Source organism: Amborella trichopoda, chromosome 3, assembly GCF_054954075.1.
Source record: "Amborella trichopoda isolate Santa Cruz 75 chromosome 3, AtrichopodaSantaCruz75HAP2 v2.0, whole genome shotgun sequence".
Taxonomy (NCBI): domain Eukaryota; kingdom Viridiplantae; phylum Streptophyta; class Magnoliopsida; order Amborellales; family Amborellaceae; genus Amborella; species Amborella trichopoda.
The window spans coordinates 3,115,555-3,121,554 of NC_142338.1; positions in this window are offsets into that span (position 1 = coordinate 3,115,555).

Below are 6,000 nucleotides of genomic sequence, written 5' to 3' on the forward strand. Positions count from 1 at the left end.
TTAAGGGTATTTAGGTCATTTTATTTTATTGAAAATATTTTTTTTATATTTTTAGCTAGTGTGAGTTTAATAGAGGAATGGACGTTAAAATTTGGTGCCAAAATAGTTTATAGAAAAAAAATTAAAAATAGAATAGCGTAAGGACGTGACATTGTTGATTGGGGCAATCTTAACCTTCCATTCAAAATGGTCGGTTGGATAAGGGGGAGGATAGAACTTCTATACTGTAGAGAAAACATACAAGATATTTGTTTGGTTTTGAATACAGATCTTTCGATGAGTTGAAATGAAATAGAAAATCCTTAGTTAACCTCATCCAAATTCCAATCATCACTACTCTCGTCAAGAGAGGAAGAACTCACTTCACTCTCGAAAGGGGTAAGAGCGTTTTCAGTTAAGACTGTAGCTGATTTTTGCCGCGTTCTAAAAAACGTTTTTAGTGAACTGCGGCTCAAATGAGTCATTTTATTTTTAGTTTTTTTTTATACAAATTGTATAAATATAAAATTTAGTATGTGCCATCTTCTCATTGGGATGCACTTATAAAAAAATATTAAAAATAATTTTTCGATAAAATATAATGATTAAAATACCCTTTTGAAACTTTTAAGGGTATTTTGGTCATTTTATTTTATTGAAAATATTTTTTTTATATTTTTAGCTAGTGTGAGTTTAATAGAGGAATGGACGTAAAAATTTGGTGCCAAAATAGTTTATAGAAAAAAAATTAAAAATAGAATAGCGTAAGGACGTGACATTGTTGATTGGGGCAATCTTAACCTTCCATTCAAAATGGTCGGTTGGATAAGGGGGAGGATAGAACTTCTATACTGTAGAGAAAACATAAAAGATATTTGTTTGGTTTTGAATACAGATCTTTCGATGAGTTGAAATGAAATAGAAAATCCTTAGTTAACCTCATCCAAATTCCAATCATCACTACTCTCGTCAAGAGAGGAAGAACTCACTTCACTCTCGAAAGGGGTAAGAGCGTTTTCAGTTAAGACTGTAGCTGATTTTTGCCGCGTTCTAAAAAACGTTTTTAGTGAACTGCTGCTCAAATGAGTCATTTTATTTTTAGTTTTTTTTTATACAAATTGTATAAATATAAAATTTAGTATGTGCCGTCTTCTCATTGGGATGCACTTATAAAAAAATATTAAAAATAATTTTTCGATAAAATATAATGATTAAAATACCCTTTTGAAACTTTTAAGGGTATTTTGGTCATTTTATTTTATTGAAAATATTTTTTTTATATTTTTAGCTAGTGTGAGTTTAATAGAGGAATGGACGTAAAAATTTGGTGCCAAAATAGTTTATAGAAAAAAAATTAAAAATAGAATAGCGTAAGGACGTGACATTGTTGATTGGGGCAATCTTAACCTTCCATTCAAAATGGTCGGTTGGATAAGGGGGAGGATAGAACTTCTATACTGTAGAGAAAACATAAAAGATATTTGTTTGGTTTTGAATACAGATCTTTCGATGAGTTGAAATGAAATAGAAAATCCTTAGTTAACCTCATCCAAATTCCAATCATCACTACTCTCGTCAAGAGAGGAAGAACTCACTTCACTCTCGAAAGGGGTAAGAGCGTTTTCAGTTAAGACTGTAGCTGATTTTTGCCGCGTTCTAAAAAACGTTTTTAGTGAACTGCTGCTCAAATGAGTCATTTTATTTTTAGTTTTTTTTTATACAAATTGTATAAATATAAAATTTAGTATGTGCCATCTTCTCATTGGGATGCACTTATAAAAAAATATTAAAAATAATTTTTCGATAAAATATAATGATTAAAATACCCTTTTGAAACTTTTAAGGGTATTTTGGTCATTTTATTTTATTGAAAATATTTTTTTTATATTTTTAGCTAGTGTGAGTTTAATAGAGGAATGGACGTAAAAATTTGGTGCCAAAATAGTTTATAGAAAAAAAATTAAAAATAGAATAGCGTAAGGACGTGACATTGTTGATTGGGGCAATCTTAACCTTCCATTCAAAATGGTCGGTTGGATAAGGGGGAGGATAGAACTTCTATACTGTAGAGAAAACATAAAAGATATTTGTTTGGTTTTGAATACAGATCTTTCGATGAGTTGAAATGAAATAGAAAATCCTTAGTTAACCTCATCCAAATTCCAATCATCACTACTCTCGTCAAGAGAGGAAGAACTCACTTCACTCTCGAAAGGGGTAAGAGCGTTTTCAGTTAAGACTGTAGCTGATTTTTGCCGCGTTCTAAAAAACGTTTTTAGTGAACTGCTGCTCAAATGAGTCATTTTATTTTTAGTTTTTTTTTATACAAATTGTATAAATATAAAATTTAGTATGTGCCATCTTCTCATTGGGATGCACTTATAAAAAAATATTAAAAATAATTTTTCGATAAAATATAATGATTAAAATACCCTTTTGAAACTTTTAAGGGTATTTTGGTCATTTTATTTTATTGAAAATATTTTTTTTATATTTTTAGCTAGTGTGAGTTTAATAGAGGAATGGACGTAAAAATTTGGTGCCAAAATAGTTTATAGAAAAAAAATTAAAAATAGAATAGCGTAAGGACGTGACATTGTTGATTGGGGCAATCTTAACCTTCCATTCAAAATGGTCGGTTGGATAAGGGGGAGGATAGAACTTCTATACTGTAGAGAAAACATAAAAGATATTTGTTTGGTTTTGAATACAGATCTTTCGATGAGTTGAAATGAAATAGAAAATCCTTAGTTAACCTCATCCAAATTCCAATCATCACTACTCTCGTCAAGAGAGGAAGAACTCACTTCACTCTCGAAAGGGGTAAGAGCGTTTTCAGTTAAGACTGTAGCTGATTTTTGCCGCGTTCTAAAAAACGTTTTTAGTGAACTGCTGCTCAAATGAGTCATTTTATTTTTAGTTTTTTTTTATACAAATTGTATAAATATAAAATTTAGTATGTGCCATCTTCTCATTGGGATGCACTTATAAAAAAATATTAAAAATAATTTTTCGATAAAATATAATGATTAAAATACCCTTTTGAAACTTTTAAGGGTATTTTGGTCATTTTATTTTATTGAAAATATTTTTTTTATATTTTTAGCTAGTGTGAGTTTAATAGAGGAATGGACGTAAAAATTTGGTGCCAAAATAGTTTATAGAAAAAAAATTAAAAATAGAATAGCGTAAGGACGTGACATTGTTGATTGGGGCAATCTTAACCTTCCATTCAAAATGGTCGGTTGGATAAGGGGGAGGATAGAACTTCTATACTGTAGAGAAAACATAAAAGATATTTGTTTGGTTTTGAATACAGATCTTTCGATGAGTTGAAATGAAATAGAAAATCCTTAGTTAACCTCATCCAAATTCCAATCATCACTACTCTCGTCAAGAGAGGAAGAACTCACTTCACTCTCGAAAGGGGTAAGAGCGTTTTCAGTTAAGACTGTAGCTGATTTTTGCCGCGTTCTAAAAAACGTTTTTAGTGAACTGCTGCTCAAATGAGTCATTTTGTAGCCGTGGTCAATTAACCGTGATCGAGATTCAAAAAGACGCAAAGTTCAGTCGATACAGCAATATAGACCCAACTCTCTGTCTCTCTCTCTAAATATGTTGGTGGGACATTATGTTATAGGCATCTGCTCCCCTAATCATCAATGCCCCCAACTCTCTCTTTCTTGTAAACATTCCCTTATGTAAGCTTTACCTATCATTGCTAGATACTGTCTACTTCTTACATGGAAAAATTTTGTAGGGACGTAAAAAATTATTTAATTTCATATTTATTTTTTTTGTCGTGCGGCACTAATTTGTGTATGTATCATTCCAACACCTCCTCGCATCTCTCCTCTTCTTATTTTTATTCATTAAATCAACACAAATATTTCTCAATATCTCACCTTCATAATATATAGGGAAATTTATCGAAATAATTATGAGATTTGAATATTTAATATTTTATCCATGTCGATTTAATTTTTAAGATAGTTCATCTCCCATAGGTAGTATAATAAAATTTCTTAATAAATATCTGTATCAAAACCTTGGACGTGACGGGTTTTCATCAAATTGATCGTTCGGAGCAGGGCTCTAGAAAAAGCCAACCCAAATCAGGAATTCGTTGGCTTCTAGAAAAAGCCGACCCAAATCAAGAATTATTGGGACCAATCCGATTCTCAGCATATATCGAGAACCTAGGAACTGACCGGTTCTCAAATAAAATCGGGCGATTAGATCCGCCCCCCCCCCCCCCCCCCCCCCCCCCTTTATTTTATTATTTTTTTAATTCTATTTTGTTTTTTATTTTGTATTGGTTGAATCGTCTATGCTGACCGTTGGTCTGCCGATCCAGACCGGTTTTAAACAGGGCGAATCATTCAACAAATCCATTTTTTCATACACTGGTTAAGAGTCTTGCCTCTTAGGGCCATCTGTTTGAACATGCTACACATGCTCTTTTTCCAGACTTATGGTCTTAGGATTTGATATGAAGGATGAGTAAAAGATGATCTTAAAAGAGCTGCCGGGGCTCTTTTGGAGGGGAGACGGGGATAGTGGCCTAACCAGGCAATCAAATCTTTTTCCTTTTACTCGGGTAGGGCCGACCTGGGTTTTGTGGCAGGCCTAGTTACGGGTCCATGTTAAGACCCTTGAACCGGGCTGGGCCTGGTAGCCTCAAAACATTTTCGGTTTGGACCTGAGCTAGCATTTGGGCCACGAATAAAAAATTCCTCCAGCACATATTAGATATATTAAATGTTCTATTCCATATTTATATGGGGCCACGCCTGGCCTAGATCAATTCTGTGCAGCGTAGAGCTCATGCCTCATTGTTTCGGGCCTGGCCGAACCTGGGCTAGGCCCGACACTAAATTTTGGGTTGAGGCCAAGCACGGGCCTATGGTACACTAATTCAGGACCGGCCTTGGTATGGCCCTAACCCTGCCCGTTAACAGCCTTAGTTGTTCTTGGCATAAGGAAAGTTAATTTGCTATGTACCCTGTATAAATAGGAAAAGTATAAGCGTTTTCAAGTACAAGTAACGGCAACTATTTTTGAGACATTTAAATCAAGTTCTTGGAGCCTATTGGCCATTTTCAAAAGGGAAACGTTTATATAGAGTCGAGCATCTAAACAATCAAATTATAGCCCACCTCAAAATTTTCACTAGATGAAGTTGTTTTGATGCCCAAATATCTTCAAATTGATCATCTCTACAATAAGACACAAGGGCATGTGAAAAAAATAGATTTCAAGTTTTGGATACAATGCACCTTGTAACGCATTTTTGGACTATCAATTTTCAAGATTTTCAAGTTTTCGTAGATCTGCTCAATCTACACTATTTTTTAAGATTTAAAATTTTGTAATCGAGATGAAAATATATTTTAAGGCTATCACAAAGAATTACAATGTTAAAACTATATTTCTCGGTGCTATTTGAACATACGCTCTAATTTGATTGATTAGAGCCTTGGCTCTATACAAACCGTGCCCTTTTAAAAAAAGGTGTGGTCTGTATAATGTTGCAACATTAAACAATCAAATTAATGTGCACCTCTAAATTTCATAATTACGTGTAATTTTGGTATAAAAAATTCTTAGGATAGCCGGAAATATATTTCTATCTCTAATTATAAAATTCTAAACTCCAAAGATGGTTGAAATCGAGTAGGCAAGATAATATGTTGCAAGACGCACTATTTTTTAGACTCAAATTTTATTTATTTTTTTCAAATTCGAACATCCCGGTGTCGAGATGATGATCAATTAGAAGGTTTTTCAACATTAAAATAGTCTTTTCCGATGGATTTTTGAGGTGCACCTTTATTCTACATTTTAAGGTTGCAAACTTTTTTTTTTCTAAATTCTTAAAAAAAAACAAAAAAAAAAAAAAGAGAAAAAGTTTCGAACTTTGTTGATATATTTGGCAGTCCAATTTTACAGGCGTTTGTGACCTTCCTATGCAAAAATAAACAATCTTGTACCATGCAATCCGTGCAGTGTGATCTTATC